At 48.2% G+C, this 16816-nt stretch overlaps 1 long non-coding RNA gene across 1 annotated transcript; it reads left to right on the forward strand.

Moving 5' to 3' along the window:
* The first annotated feature begins 684 nt into the window (after nt 1-684).
* On the forward strand, nt 685-14579 carry LOC135410374 (uncharacterized). The gene is made up of 2 exons (XR_010428652.1): nt 685-812; nt 14175-14579. It is a non-coding gene; the product is annotated as an uncharacterized LOC135410374 (long non-coding RNA).
* Nucleotides 14580-16816: the final 2237 nt, after the last annotated feature.

Below are 16816 nucleotides of genomic sequence, written 5' to 3' on the forward strand. Positions count from 1 at the left end.
GCCATGGAGACACTGCCCACAGCTCCCTGGCACAGCCTCGGGGCCAATTCCTGCTGCCCCGGCCAGCCCAGCCTGCAAAGCCCGGGCTGTGCCCTGTGGAGAGCGGGGGTCGTGTGGGACCGTGGCCAAAGCCCCGCAGGGCTCCGGGCACAGCAGGGGCTGCAAAGGCCACAAGTGCCGGGGCTGCCCCGGGCCGGGTCCAGGCGGTCCCGCTGTCCATGGGGGGCCGGGGGTGGCCCTTTGTGACACGGGGGCGCCTTCCAGGGCCCTTTGTGAGGTGGGACATGGGTGTGCCCAGAGACCTTTGTGACATCCCAGACCCCGCCCTGCCCCAGGGGTATATAAGGGGTGCAGAACTCAGCCCATCTCAGCTGCTCCCCAGCAGCAACAGCTCCTTCTCTCTCTCTTACTCTCTCGCCCTCACTCGCCCTCTCCCTGTCTTTGCAGGACAGGAGGACAGCAATGGGCAGGAACAGGGCAATGCAGAGGAACAGGACAATGGCCATGGATGAGGAGAAGCCCGCCCAGGCCTCCTCTGCCTCCTCCGCCCCCCGCGGATGGACCTCAGGCTTCCACAGGATGGGCAAAGAACCCCCAGGATCCTGGGCTTCCCATCGGCCAGACCCACCCAGCTGGATGGACACTGGGACCAGGATTAACATGCCAGCATGAGGGTAGGGATCCATGCTGGGACAAGGACTAACCGTCCTATCCTGTGGATAGATGCTGGGACAACGATTGACCATCCCATCATGTGGATCGACGCTGGGACCAGGATTAACATCCATCAGCTGGATCAACACCTCCTTCTGGTAACATATCTTTCTACCTCCTTCCCTCCCTCCTTTCTTCCTTCCTTTCTTTCTTTCCTTCTTTCTTTCCTTCTTTCTTTCCTTCTTTCTTTCTTTTCTTTTCTTTTTTCTTTCTTTTTTCTTTTTCTTTTTTCTTTTTCCTTTTTTCTTTTTTTCTTTTTCTTTTTTCTTTTTTTTTGTTTTTGCTTTTTTCTTTTTTTTTTCGTTTTTCCTTTTTTCTTTTTTCCTTTTTCTATTTTTTTTCTTTTTTCTTTTTGCTTTCTTTTTTCTTTTTTCTTTTTGCTGTTTTCTTTTTTCCTTTCTCTCTTTCTCACTTTCTCTCTTTATTTTTTTCTCTTTTTTTCTTTCCCCCTTTTCTGTCTTTCTCTATATCTTTCTTTTGATAAATTTAATTCAGTGTTATGTGTTCAATATATTAGATAAATGTAATATATAATAATACATAATATATAACAATGAAGTATAAATATATGCATTATATTTAAAAATATTATTCATCAAATCTATTAATAAAAGTTTATACATGTTTAACAAAAAATTCCCATGGTTTGTGGACTCTCTGACTCTCGTCGCTCCTTCCCACCACAAGCATTTACCACTCTCGGCTGCTCCCTTTCCCTCATGGCTGGGTCGGCACAACCTGGTCAGAAAAGATGCGGAGTTTTCCAATCCTGCTCCTCTGTTCCGGGTCCATCTCGGGAGCACAGTGGGTGTTGGCAGCAGAAATTATCAGGGAATCATGGAATATCCTGAGTTGGGAGGGACCCTCAAGGATCACCAAGCCCAAGCCCAAGCCCTGCCCAGGACACCCCAACACTCCCCCCTGTCCCTCAGAGCGTTGTCCAAACCCTCCTGGAGCTGTGGCAGCCTTGGGGCCGTGCCCACTGCCCTGGGGAGCCTGGTCAGTGCCCACCACCCTCTGGGGGAAGAACCTTGTCCTGAGATCCACCCTGAGCCTGCCCTGTCCCAGCTCCAGCCCTTCCCTGGGTCCTGTCCCTGCTTACACTGAACCGAGATCGGGGGCTGAGGGAACAGGACTCCTCTCCAGATTTCCTGACCCCATCTCCCTCTTGGCCAGCACTTCTCAGGAATGGGACAGCACACAGGGAAACTTCAAAACACAAAAAGGATCTGAGTAGGAAATTTGGATCCTTGTTATATCAATTTAATAGTTTCTAGTCCTTCTGTTCTCTTCTGTTCTTATTTTCTGCCCTTGCATGAGGCCAACCTGACTGAACTAAAAACTGCCCTGAATGGATCCTTGGATAAGGGAGAGGTCTTGAAACTGGAGACCAAGATCTGCATTTTTGGGTTGTAAAGAAATTTCATCAAGTTCCTGTTAAGGGAGATCTCTGATCTTGTTTAAAAAATAAAGATATCCTTGAATGTAGTTGCTATGTTACATAGTTTTGTACTTTCTTTTAGGTATGCTAAAGCTTTAATTCCTGAAGTCTTCCCTTTGGAATACAATGACCACAAAGTTATCTTAAAAAGGCTGTTGGAAAATATTTTATTTCTTTTCAACTAGTCTAAAAGTCTGTATTTTAGGCTGACTAATTTTTGCTAATAGAGTGGTCAGGCATTGGAATAAATTACCCAGGGAGGTGGTGGAGTCACCATCTCTGGGAGTGCTCCAGAGGTGTCTGGACGTGGCCCTTGGGGACATGGATTAGGGGTGACTGTGGTGGTGCTGGGTGAGGGTGGCACTGGATGATGCTGAAAGTCTCTGCCAACCTTGGTGATTCAGTGACTCTGGGATTGCCCTGACCCAGGGGCACACCTGGCACGTGGCCTTGTGGGACCTCATGAGGTTCTGGTGGTGCCACTTGTCCAGCTTGTCCAGGTGCCTCTGGATGGCCCCGTCCTTCCGTGGTGTCCCCTGTCCAGCTCAGCTGCCCGTGCCCTGTCCCCGTGCTGAGGGTGCACTGGTGCCACTGCCTGTCCCTGCCCAAGGCCCTGAGGAGCTGCGGGGCCAAGGCAGAGCCCTGAGGGACACCCCTCGTGCCCGGCCCGCCCCGGGCCATGGAGACACTGCCCACAGAGTCAAAGGTTGCTTGGCCAAAGGCAGTTCAGTTTGCTGTTATTGTGTGGTTGTTGTTTTGTTCTGTTTTGCTCTCTGTTTTTAGTAAGCTGTTATTTCATTGCCACACCTCGCTCAAAAGTGTCAGCATTCCAAATTTGCATAGTTTTTTGAGAGGGAGGAGTTTTTCTTCCATTGGAGGTCCCGCCTCCCTGCCATACATTTATTTTAATGAAGACGTGGATCTGTCAAAGCAAAACTTAGAAGCCTAAAAGTTACTGAATATCACAGAACGGTTTGGGTTGGAGGGGACCTTAAAGATCATCAAATTCCAACTCCCTGCCATGGGCAGGGACACCTTCCACTAGCCCAGGATGATCAGAGCTCCATCCAACCCGGCCTTGGACACATCCAGGGATGGGGCAGCCACAGCTTCTCTGGGCAACCTGTACCAAGCCCTCACCACCCTCACAGTCAGGAATTTCTTCCTAATATCCCATTTAACCCTACTCTCTTTCACTTTGAGGCCTTTCCCCCTTGTCCTGTTACTCCAGGTATTCAGAGGATGAAGGCAGGAACAATCCACCATCTTAACACATCTCTCCAGATGGAGTTGCATTAATTTTCAAAGGGAATGGACAAAGGGCTCTTTTTATTCATTGAAAATCTCAACCAAACCCCTTCCATCCACTTTCTGCATTCTGTTCCTCTGACACAGTGCCCGCTTCTCTGTCTTAGCCTTTATTCCTCACCTACTACTGAAGAAGCTGGATTTCTGGGCTTTCTTGAGGTCTATTTGCTCCACTCCTTTATTTTTAACCTCCTCCTATCCCTTTCCAGTACAAAGTATGACCGATTCCTGGTGGAGGGAAGGGCTCTTCATCAGAGGTGTCTCATCCAGTCCAAATCCAAGCAGTGCTCCGTGTAGGCACTCAGACTTCGCTTTTCACTTTGGATGGAATTGCCTTTTCCCATTAACACTTACCAACAGACACAGCAGATGACAATGTCTTTTTTACCAGCCATTGTTACCAGTCACAAACCAAACTACCAACGCTGCTGCTCCCAAGGGAGACAGTTTTGCTGCTGACTTCTAAAAACCCAGGAAGGGTATGTTGGTGTTTCCCTTAGTGTTTAATGGAAAAAAATTGCTGAATCAAAATCCCTGGTCTTCTTTTCATTGAACTTATTTATTCTGAAACCTGTGAACAGTATCTCTTCTGGAAACCTGAGGGTTTCCAGCTGCTGGATACTGTAGCTTCAGTACTTCAAGGGGCTTTTAAGAAAAATAGAAACAAATGTTTCAGCAGGGCCAGTTGCAACAGGACAAGGGGTAATGGCTTCAAACTGAGGGTAGATTTAGACTGGATATAAGGAAGAAAATTTTTAGGACGAGGGGTTGAAACCCTGGGACAGGTTGCTGGGAGAGGTTGTGGGTGGCCCATCCCTGGAAATGTTCAAGGTCAGGTTGGATGGGATTTGGAGCAGGCTGATCTAGTGGAAGGTGTTCTTGCCTATCGCAGGGGGGTTGGAATGAACTTTATGGTTCCTTCCAAGCCAAACCCTTCCATGATCCTTTTAACTCTCCTGTGCACATTGTTGCACAGTCAGCTCTTAAGACAGATGTTGAATAAGTCTTATTAAGCAGTGACCAGGGCAGAAGAGGGCAAAGGACACTGTTTGATATGCAAGCACAAATGTGTAATTTTTGCAGGCCCAAAGACTTGGAACTGCTCTGAGCCTGCTGACTTGTGCCCCCCTCTTTTGTCTCTTGTTTCATCCATTATTTGTGTATAACAGTGCACATGCACATGTGTATATAGACACAGATCTGTGTAGACAGCTATGGAATCATAGAATAGCCTGGGTTGGAAGGGACCTGAAAGATTTTCTTCTTCCACTGCTGTGCATAGGGACACCTTCCACTAGCCCAGGTTGCTCCAAGCCCCCTCCAACCTGGCCTTGGATACTTGCAGGGATCCAGGGGCAGCCACAGCTTCTCTGGACAACCTGGACCAGGGCCTCCCCACCCTCACAGCCAACAATTTCTTCCTAATATCCCATCTAACCCTACTCTGTGTCACTTTGAAGCCATTTCCCCCTTGCCCTGTCACTCCAGCCCCTTGCAAATAGTCTCTCTCCATCTTTCATGTTGACACTTTCAGGTCTGGAAGGCCACAATTAGGTCACCCCAGAGCCTTCTCCCAGCCTTTTGTCCCAGCAGAGCTGCTCCATCCCTCTGATCATCATGGTGACCCCCCTAGGCACAGCAGGGCCTGCAAGGCCACAAGTGCCGGGGCTGCCCCGGGCTGGGTCCAGGCGGTCCCGCTGTCCATGGGGGGCCGGGGGTGTCCCTTTGTGACACGGGGGCGCCTTCCAGGGCCCTTTGTGAGGTGGGACATGGGTGTGCCCAGAGGCCTTTGTGACATCCCAGACCCCGCCCTACCCCAGGGGTATATAAGGGGTGCAGAGCTCAGCCCATCCCAGCTGCTCCCCTGCAGCGGCTACTTCTCTCTCTCTCTCTTTCTCTCTCCATCTTCCTCCTTCTTTGCAGGCCTCCTCGGCCTCCTCCGCCCCCCACGGGTGGACCTCAGGAGGAAAGAACTCCCAGGATCCTGGAGTTCCCATCGGCCAGACCGATTTTCTTCTCTCTTCTTCTTCTTCCTCATCATCTTCTTCCTCTTCTTCATCTTCTTCTTCTTCTTCTTCTTCTTGGTCTTCTTTCTCATCTTCTTCGGCGTCGTCTTCTTCTTCTTCTTCCTTCCTCTTCTAGCGTCGTCTTCAAGTCCACTCTGGGACTTGCTGTTCCTGGAAGCCTCCTGCGGTTCGCGGTTACTGTTTGTTGCACTGCACTGAATTGTTCAGGCAGCTATTATGAAATAAAGCTACGTAGCTGGACCTGCTGAGTCCTGTCTCTTTATTGGTGGAGGGATGGATGGGTGGAGGGATGGATGGGTGGAGGGATGGATGGGTGGAGGGATGGATGGGTGGAGGGATGGATGGGTGGAGGGAGGGATGGAGGGAGGGATGGAGGGATGGAGGGAGAAGCTGCTGCCCGGGGCCGCCACCACTGCCGCCACCACTCGGGACCGCTCTGTGGGATCTGCCGCCCCAGAGGGAGTGGGAATCGCCGGAGCTGCCGCCTGCAGAGACAGCGAGGAGTCGCCCTCATTGCCGCAGCGAGACGCCGGAGCTACCGAGGAACAGGAAAAGCTGCAGCTCCAGTCAAAATCGAAAGTAAAATCTTAGAAGTCGCAAACAAAGCCAGCACACACCTGGGGTCCGAAAGCGGCTTGGGAAGGTAAAGCTAAAGTGGGAAACAACTCCTCTACAGAAACAGGCAAGGACACAGAGGCTCTGTGCCTCTTGTTAGGATCATATCAAGTACAAACCACACGCGCAGAGTTAACAGAACTTATGAAATGGATAAAATTCGTTGGTGGAAGCTCTAAATATAGAAATTTAGGAGAAGCTCAAAAAACTCATGAGAGATAAGGCCAGAGCAGGGGATGTCCAAGCTAATAACAGCATCCCTGCACGGTCCATTATCATGGATGTATTACACAGAGCACAAAGACGAACAGAACACCCAACCCACACCAATACCCAACCCCCCAGCCAGGCTGTGAACCACAGCCCAAATCCACAACACAGACACACACAAAGCAGGGGGAATATACCACGTGCAACCCGAACAGATTTAAATTTGGGGGAGGATCTGCGAGGATGATGAGAGACTGGAGATGGGCTCCCTGGGAGAGAGCGAGAGAGCGGGCACAGGGAGATGGGTGGACTGGTGGGGTAGATGCCACGAGGAAGCGATGCAGGTGGGAGATTGGCAAGTGATTCATGCACGTCCAGTCATATTCTGCCAGTGCCAGGCCCTTCAGTTCCAGCCTTTGCCTTATGAGGTAACAAAGGAACTGAGGCAGTTAGTAAGAGAAACAGGTGTTTCCTCAACTAATGTGTTTGCATATTTGGGCACCTTGAGTTCAACTTATGTCTTTACCCCACAGGATTGGAAAGCTTTGCTGAAACTGGTCCTAACAAATACACCGTTGAAGGGGACAAAAACCAGCTCTCAGCAAAAGGAGGCTCGGTAAATTTGTACCACAAACCTTGGAAAACAAGGCTGACAAACACCTTGTGATCTGAAGAAATTTGGACCCTTGTTCTGAGACCTGTTGATGTGCAACCTGGAGATATAAACCTGGCTCCAAGTAGATTGAAGAAAGGACTTTTGGAGATGATTGTTAAAACCATGCCTAAACCTCGGTAATCCCTCTATCTCCCATGGAATCCTACTTGAAGAAAAATTAACTCTTTGGAAATGGCAGTAAAACCTCGTGTAACTCTCCAATTAACAGAGGTTGTCCCCTTCCTTAACATGTCCAGCTCCACGTTGGGTGCCATTAGTGGGGGTCTGAAAAATAAAAGCCAGACACGATTCCAGTCACAGTACAGCGTTTGATTGATGGATTTTTGGGAGAATTGTGCAGTGTATGGGAATAATCCACAAGCAGGCATAACATGCAATCGCTTAACAGGAGAAGGGGATTTTGCCACAGTAGACTCACAAACAGGCTACCCCCGAGAAATTGATGAAGTGATTGCAAAACTGGCTTTAAGAGCAATGAGAAAACTCCCAAGTACAGACAGAGACAGCAATCTGTCCTTCACAAAGGTTTTAGGAGGTTCTACTGAACCCTTCTCTCAGTTTCTCCATCGGCTGCAGGCTGCTTTAAACAGGCCAACTGAGCATGATGGAGCTAGAGAAATGCTTTTGAAACAACTGGTATATGAGAACTCGAATGCAGATTGTAAAAGAGCTTTGCAAACTCTCCCTAAAAGGGAAAACTGCAGCATTGCTGTGGTGGTTTGAGCCTGCCAGGCTGTTGGGTGGGTCGAACACCCAACTGCTTCTCTGGCTACAGCCTTAAGCACCCAGCTGAGAGTGCAGGAGGGGGCAAGATCTAAAAGCGGTTGCTCTAGCTGTGGTGCTGCTGATCATTTTCAAAGGGATTGCCCTAAGAAAACCCCCACACCAGAGTGCCAAAAGTGTCAGCAAGGGAAGCGGGGGTCAAAAAACTCCTCACAGCAGGGAAACTGGAGATGGGGGACGAGGTCGTGCACCCCGATACAACAAACAAATTTGGCTCAGGAAAACAGGCTGGTGATCTCTACCCCTCCACCACAGCCAGTGCTGGGCTGGATTTATCCAGCAGAGAACCAGGAACTATAACATCTACTGTGTAGTGTTAATTCCTACAGGGGTTTGGGGACTGTTGGCCCCAGGGGTACATGCACTGTTGATAGGGGGATCATCAACCACTATGATGGGTTTGTTTGTTCTGCCTGGAGTGATAGACTCAGACTCCCACAGTGAGATTCAAATAATGGCATGGACCCCAGCACCCCCCTGTCACATCCCTAAAGGACAAAAGATTGCCCAATTGATCCCTTTTTCAGCACATCTCCTTCTGGGGAGGGGGAGAGGGGCTCAGGGGCTTTTGGAAGCACAGGCAAGACACAAAGCTGTTGGGCAAGGGCCATTACAACAACACAGCCTAAGGTGATGTGCCAAATAGATGGGCGTAGATTCACAGGCTTGGTGGACACAGATGTGATAAGGCACTGGCTCAGCTGTTTTGCAAAAGTGGGTACCCCAAAGCAGATGAAGATCAACTATGGACCAGCTTACATATCAGAAAAGGTAAGAACCTTCCTGTCAAATTGGGGGATTTCTTGCTCTACAGGCATCCCATATTCACCTACGGGACAGGCCATAGTAGAAAGGGCACGTTGCATCTTAAAAGACATGTTGCTTAAACAAAGGAAGGGGGAGTCCATCTGTAGCCCACAAGAGCGTCTGTGGAAAGCAACATATGTCATAAATTTTTTAAATTGTGACAGTGCTGAAAAAAGCAGGCACGAAAGGCAACACAGACCTCAGGCATTCTCCTCTCCCAAACCACCAGTCATGATAAGGGATCTAATTTCGGGACAGTGGATAGGACCGGTAGATCTTGTGATATGAGGGAGGGTTTATGCATGTGTGTCTACAGGAAAAGAGCTGAAACGGGTTCCTTCCAGATGTGTCAGACCTTACCTAGGTACACCCCCACAGCAGCAAGAACCAGAGTAATGCAGAGTCCAAAATCACAGTTATGTTTACCATTTGGTGATGATATTTACATTTACATTACATGAAGATGACCAATGTGGCAAAATGCAGAGTGGACACAAAAACCCACGAGTGTGTATGTGGAGAGTGAGGTGGTGGCCACCTGCGTGAGTGTGTGTGAGTGAATAAAAGAGTTGTGTGAATGGATAAAGCACCTCAAACACCAAACACCTCATAAGAGTATCACTACCTAAGCCACATGGTCACATTAGGAGAATTTAGTTTCCTGTGTTTAGCTTGCTTTCGAAACAAAGTTGAATTTTCCTGTTTATATAAACCCTGAGAAAAATAGAGGTTATAAGTTTATAGGTACTACACAGTTGGGCCAAGGCCCTTAGGTTAAGAAAGCAGATTTTCCAAGTTACACCATAGTGCTTAAGAAAATAAAGGTTTAAGGTAATACAAACGGGTTTACAAGGTTAAGGAAAACATTTACAATAGATATATAAGCTGTTAAAGAACCAGAGTGAGCAATGTGCTGGGTCACTGCAATGCTATGGTACTTGTATAAGGTAATGTTCTGATATTTGCACTGTTGTTATTGCACTGTTTTTGTGACTCGTCTTAAATAATTGGATGGGGGGGAGATGTAGGGATGTGTCCCAGGGATGCAAGGGTTGCATTCTGGGACTTGAAGTGCCTGGACAGCCTCCTGGGGCACATGAGCAATGTGTGCTGTGCTGTGCTGACATTGGTCAGGCAGTCACATGTCCTCCAGAGAGATTATAAGGAAGCACCTTTCTTTGAAATAAACAGATTTGGCTGCTTGCCACCTACCTGCCAGGGAGTGTCTTCTTTAGATTACATTAACATGCACCACTTCTTCTTCCTCTTCTTCCTTCTTCTTCTTCTTCCTCTTCTTCTTCTTCTTCTTCTTCTTCTTCTTTTTCTTCTTCTTCTTCTTCTTCTTCTTCTTCTTTTTCTTCTTCTTCTTCTTCTTCTTCTTCTTCTTCTTCCTCTTCTTCTTCTTCTTCTTCTTCTTTCTTCTTCTTTCTTCTTCTTTCTTCCTCTTCCTCTTCTTCTTTCTTTTTCTTTCTTCTTTCTTTCCTCCTTTCTTCCACTTCCAGGGGCAGCCACAGCTGCTCTGCGCAACCTGTGCCAATGTCCTATCAGTCTCACAGGGAAGAATTTCTTCCTGATATCCCATCTACCCCAACTCTCTGCCTCTTTGAATCCATTCCCCCTTGTCCTGTCTCTCCAGATCCTCCTAAACAGTCTCTCTCCATCCTTCTTGTCACTCCCTTCAGGTCCTGCAAGGTCACAATCAGGTCACCCCAAAGCTTTTCTTCTCCAGGCTGAATAATCCCACATCTCCCAGCCTTTCCTCCCAGCAGAGCTGCTCCAGCCCTGGGATCCTCTTGGGGCCTCCTCTGGACTCTCTCCAGCAGCTCCATGTCCTTGCTGGGCTGTTCCCCAGGGCTGGAGCAGCTCTGCAGGGGGGTCTCACCAGAGCAGAGGGGCAGAGCCGTCAGCACAGATCCTGCTGTTTAATGCTGTACAAAATGGTGGTAAAGAGGGAAGAAAAACACGGGCAAAAAGAGATGAAAATGGAGAATTTCAGCAGCTCTTCTCCCTCAGCTGCTAACAAGCATCAGGGTTCATGTAGAGCCAGCACCTTCTCCGGGATCAGACTTTCTGAAATCAACAGTTCCCATCAAAGACGGGACATTTTCCCACAGAGAATTTTTTCGACTGTCCCACTGGAAATTAGAAGGAAAAAAACTTTCACAAATCTTTGTGGTGATAGTTTTTGACAGAGCCTTTTAAATCTTTAGTGAGATATCAGCCGAGTGTGGTTCTTTGCATATTTTACTTATTTCCTAAAAATAGTCGTAAAGCAAAACAGATTGGAACTGTCTTCAGGGACTCTGTTTTAAAATTTTGTGTATTTAAGAGCACAGCTCTATAGTGTATTTACAGATTGTTTATCTCTCTAATTAATTGTTTTCGAGATAGCTCTTATTTGCTGTCAGATATTAAGGAACACAAGGAGGAAGAGAAAGAGAAGAGGAGCCCTAAAGCCTTTCTACATCATTCTCCATTTCTTGAAGCACTTAAGAGTGTGTGTTACCCATACATTTTTATGTGAGATCCATTCCAAAAAGGACTGGCCACACGGAATTAACGGGAGCTTTGCCTTGGAGACTGAGCTTCTTAGCCTGGGTTTTAACATCCCCTCCTTTTGCAGGGGACTGGGACTCGTGGTTGCAAAAACTAGAAGTTAAAAACCTTGCTGACAAAACTAATAAGGCTGTGAGAAATGGAATTACAGAGCACAGCACAGAGGTATGATTGGACAAAATAAAAATTCTGCTGGAAGAACTGAGAAGAATCGGTGTAACATTTGCAGGACTGGGATGTGAAGCTCTGCTGTCTTTCAGTCTAATTCCAAGGACCTGGAGTGACAGGACAAGGGGGAATGGCTTCACACTGATAGAGGGTAGGGTTAGATGGGGTATTGGGAAGAAATTCTTTACTGTGAGGGTGGCAAAACACTGGCACAGGTTGCCCAGAGAAATTATGGCTGCCCCATCCTTGGAAGTGTCCAAGGCCAGGCTGGGTGTGGCTCTGGGCAACCTGGGGTAATGGAAGGTCACAGAATCACAGAACATGCTGAGTTGCAAGGGTTGCACAAGGATCATCAAGTCCAATTCCTGTCCCTGCACAGGACCATCCCCAGCAGTCACACCATGTGCCTGAGAGCATCATCCAAACACTTCTCGAGCTCTGTCAGCCTTGGTGCTGTGCCCACTGCCCTGGGGAGCCTGGTCAGTGTCCACCACCCTCTGGGGGCAGATCCCTTTTCTAGTAACAACCCTTCTAGGGCAGGGGAGTTGGAACGAGATGATCTTTAAGGTGCCTTCGAACACAAACCATTCTATGATTCCATGAAATAGAACAAAAGAAGGTAAAAATGGGGGATGGATGCCCAAAAAACCTTGCTAATAAGCTGATGGAAAGAAGGGCTCAGTAGCTGGGGATGCAGCAGCTCTGCCTCCCTCAATCCTGACTGGAGTGATGGAAATTTGCTGACCGAAAACCAGCCAGTGTGGATGCAATTAAGGGTTTCTCCCTCTGCTTGTCCTTCAGCAAACAGCTCGTGTGAAACCAGCAGGACAGAGAACCAGACAATCCCTATTAGGGTTTCTGGTGAAATTCAGAAGACATACCTATATTTTCTCATATCTTCCTACTCTTCCCACAGCTGATGGCAGCAAAAATGCTTTTAAGTTCCTGGAGCTGCATATATATAAATTACAGCTGAATTATGATTTTAAAGCTGGTTTCCTGGAGTCACAAACAGGCAGGGACATAAGTGGTTGAGCACCCAGCAACCCTCCCAACAGAAGAACACTTGCTAATGATTGAAAGTGTTTCTTCAAGAAATCATTCACCACAGAGAGAAATATGGTTTCACCCAGCAATTAATGTTGTGACTTTATCAAGTGATGACATAGAAAGGTAGAGGATGGTGAAGAGCTGGCAGCAGGCACGGAAGTGATGAAGGAGGTTTTCTTGCAAGACTGAATAATGCCAAAAGCTGAGCTAAGATGGAGGTGAGGTGAGGGAAGAAAGAGAAAAGTCTCACCTTTCTTAGAGTCCAAACTGTGTTGAATTGTTGTCATTTTATATCAAATTGTCTCTTTTTTTTTTTTTCCCCTGAGGAGCATGGATTGCTCCAAATATTGGGACTAAAGAAGCACTGGAGCAAAGTAAAAGCTCAAAATGGAGATATTTAAATAGGTAAAACAATTGTCTCCCCAGCAATCGTGTATTGGAGCCCCAGACTGGGGTAATGAAGGAGCTGTTTTCTGCTGGGGTAATGAGCTGTTTTCTGCTCCAGATTTAACTTCAGATGAACAGGAATTAAGTTTGGCTCTGACAAGAAATCCTCCCACAGAAGGGAGCAGGGGACAGGACTGGTGGGTTTATGGCTTTATTGCCTGTGGGTGAAGACCAGAGACAAAGCTCCTGGGGCCTCTGCCATACTCTGATGCTGAGGCTGCAGCTGATGGAAGACTGGAACACCAGGCAGAGAAACCTGGGGCAAGCCAGAGAGTGATGGTGAGAGCTTCCCCTGGCTGCCACCATCATGGAATCATGGAATGGCTTGGTATGGAAGGGACTTTCAAGATCGCCCAGAAACACCCCCTGCCATGAGCAGGGACACCTTCCACTAGCCCAGGTTGATCAGAGCTCCTCCTATCCCTTTCCAGTACAAAGTATGACCGATTCCTGGTGGAGGGAAGGGCTCTTCATCAGAGGTGTCTCATCCAGTCCAAATCCAAGCAGTGCTCTGTGTAGGCACTCAGACTTTGCTTTTCACTTTGGATGGAATTGCCTTTTCCCATTAACACTTAAAAGTGGTACCACAGACACAGTAGATGACAATGTCTGTGTCACCAGCCACAAACCAAGCTACCAACACTGCTGCTCCCAAGGGAGACAGTTTTGCTGCTGACTTCTAAAAACCCAGGAAGGGACCCGATTCTTTTGAAGGATACAAGAAAACCCAAAACTAAAAACAAAAACAAAATAATAACGACTCTGTTTCCAAATCCTGTTTTTTTCCAGCAGATTTTATGATGCTTCTTGTTATTCCAACAGCCCCTGTCCCCCGCCCCTGTGCTGAGGGTGCGCTCGGTGCCACTGCCTGTCCCTGCCCAAGGCCCTGAGGAGCCGCGGGGCCAAGGCAGAGCCCTGAGGGACACCCCAGGCCGTGGAGACACTGCCCACAGCTCCCTGGCACGGCCACGGGGCCAATTCCTGCTGCCCCGGCCAGCCCAGCCTGCAAAGCTGTGCCCTATGGAGAGCAGGGGTCGTGTGGGACCGTGGCCAAAGCCCCGCAGGGCTCCGGGAACAGCGGGGGCTGCAAAGGCCACAAGTGCCGGGGCTGCCCCGGGCCGGGTCCAGGCGGTCCCGCTGTCCATGGGGGGCCGGGGGTGGCCCTTTGTGACACGGGGGCGCCTTCCAGGGCTCTTTGTGAGGTGGGACATGGGTGTGCCCAGAGACCTTTGTGACATCCCAGACCCCGCCCTACCCCAGGGGTATATAAGGGGTGCAGAGCTCAGCCCATCTCAGCTGCTCCCCAGCAGCAACAGCTCCTTCTCTCTCTCTTACTCTCTCGCCCTCACTCGCCCTCTCCCTGTCTTTGCAGGACAGGACGACAGCAATGGGCAGGAACAGGGCAATGGAGAGGAACAGGACAATGGCCATGGATGAGGAGAAGCCCGCCCAGGCCTCCTCTGCCTCCTCCGCCCCCCGCGGATGGACCTCAGGCTTCCACAGGATGGGCAAAGAGCCCCCAGGATCCTGGGCTTCCCATCGGTCTGGCCGACCCAGCTGGATGGACACTGGGACCAGGATTAACATCCCAGCATGAGGGTAGGGATCCATGCTGGGACAAGGATTAACCATCCTATCCTGTGGATAGATGCTGGGACAAGGATTAACCATCCCAGCATGGACCAATGCTGGGACAAGGATCAACATCCCATCATGTGAATCGACGCTGGGACCAGGATTAACATCCATCAGCTGGATCAACACCTCCTTCTGGTAACATATCTTTCTACCTCCTTCCCTCCCTCCTTTCTTCCTTCCTTTCTTTCTTTCCTTCTTTCTTTCCTTCTTTCTTTCCTTCTTTCTTTCTTTTCTTTTCTTTTTTCTTTCTTTTTTCTTTTTCTTTTTTCTTTTTCTTTTTTCTTTTTTCTTTCTTTTTTTCTTTTTTCTCTTTTTTTCTTTTTTTCGTTTTTGCTTTTTTCTTTTTTTGTTTTTCCTTTTTTCTTTTTTCTTTTTTCTTTTTTCTATTTTGTTTCTTTTTTCATTTTTCTTTCTTTTTTCTTTTTTCTTTTTGCTTTTTTCTTTTTTCCTTTCTCTCTTTCTCACTTTCTCTCTTTATTTTTTTCTCTTTTTTTCTTTCCCCCTTTTCTGTCTTTCTCTATTTCTTTCTTTTGATAAATTTAATTCAGTGTTATGTGTTCAATATATTAGAAAAATGTAATATATAATAATACATAATATATAACAATGAAGCATAAATATATGCAATATATTTAAAAATATTATTCATCAAATCTATTAATAAAAGTTTATACATGTTTAACAAACAATTCCCATGGTTTGTGGACTCTCTGACTCTCGTCGCTCCTTCCCACCACAAGCATTTACCACTCTCAGCTGCTCCCTTTCCCTTATGGCTGGGTCGGCACAACCTGGTCAGAAAAGATGCTGAGTTTTCCAATCCTGCTCCTCTGTTCTGGGTCCATCTCGGGAGCAAGGCTGGTGTTGGCAGCAGAAATAATCAGGGAATCATGGAATATCCAGAGTTGGGAGGGACCCTCAAGGATCACCAAGCCCAAGCCCTGGCCCTGCCCAGGACACCCCAACAATCCCCTCCTGTCCCTCAGACCATTGTCCAAACCCTCCTGGAGCTCTGGCAGCCTTGGGGCCGTGCCCACTGCCCTGGGGAGCCTGGGCAGTGCCCACCACTCTCTGGGGGAAGAACCTTGTCCTGAGATCCACCCTGAGCCTGCCCTGTCCCAGCTCCAGCCCTTCCCTGGGTCCTGTCCCTGCTCTCACTGAACCAAGATCAGGGCCTGAGGGAACAGAGACTCCTCTCCAGATTTCCTGACCCCATCTCACTCTTGGCCAGCATTTCTCAGGAATGGGACAGCACACAGGGAATCTTCAAAACACAAAAAGGATCTGAGTAGGAAATTTGGATCCTTGTTATATCAATTTAATAGTTTCTAGTCCTTCTGTTCTCTTCTATTCTTATTTTCTGCCCTTGCATGAGGCCAACCTGACTGAACTAAAAACTGCCCTGAATGGATTCTTGGATAAGGGAGAGGTCTTGAAACTGGAGACCAAGATCTGCATTTTTGGGTTGTAAAGAAATTTCATCAAGTTCCTGTTAAAGGAGATCTCTGATCTTGTTTAAAAAATAAAGATATCCTTGAATGTAGTTGCTATGTTACATAGTTTTGTACTTTCTTTTAGGTATGCTAAAGCTTTAATTCCTGAAGTCTTCCCTTTGGAATACAATGACCACAAAGTTATCTTAAAAAGGCTGTTGGAAGAGATTTTATTTTTTTTTTCAACTAGTCTGAAAGTTGTATCTTAGGCTGACTAATTTTTGCTAATAGAGTGGTCAGGCATTGGAAGAAGTTTCCTGGGGTTATGGTGGAGTCACCATCTCGGGGAGTGGACGTGGCCCTTGGGGACATGGATTAGCTGTGATTGTGGAGGTGCTGAGTGAGGGTGGCACTGGATGATGCTGAAGGTCTCTGCAAACCTTGGTGATTCAGTGACTCTGGGACTGCCCTGACCCAGGGGCACACCTGGCACGTGGCCTTGTGGGACCTCATGAGGTTCTGGTGGTGCCACTTGTCCAGCTTGTCCAGGTGCCTCTGGATGGCCCCGTCCTTCCGTGGTGTCCCCTGCCCCGCTCAGCTGCCCGTGCCCTGCCCCCGTGCTGAGGGTGCACTCGGTGCCACTTTGTGTCCCTGCCCAAGGCCCTGAGGAGCCGCGGGGCCAAGGCAGAGCCCTGAGGGACAACCCTCGTGCCCGGCCCGAGCCACGGAGACACTGCCCACAGAGTCAAAGGTTGCTTGGCCAAAGGCAGTTCAGTTTGCTGTTATTGTGTGGTTGTTGTTTTGTTCTGTTTTGCTCTCTGTTTTTAGTAAGCTGGTATTCCATTTTGCCACACCTCCCTCAAAAGTGTCAGCATTCCAAATTTGCATAGTTCTTTGAGAGGGAGGAGTTTTTCTTCCATTGGAGGTCCCGCCTCCCTGCCAA

The sequence above is a fragment of the Pseudopipra pipra genome, chromosome 2 (assembly GCF_036250125.1).
Source record: "Pseudopipra pipra isolate bDixPip1 chromosome 2, bDixPip1.hap1, whole genome shotgun sequence".
Classification (NCBI taxonomy): domain Eukaryota; kingdom Metazoa; phylum Chordata; class Aves; order Passeriformes; family Pipridae; genus Pseudopipra; species Pseudopipra pipra.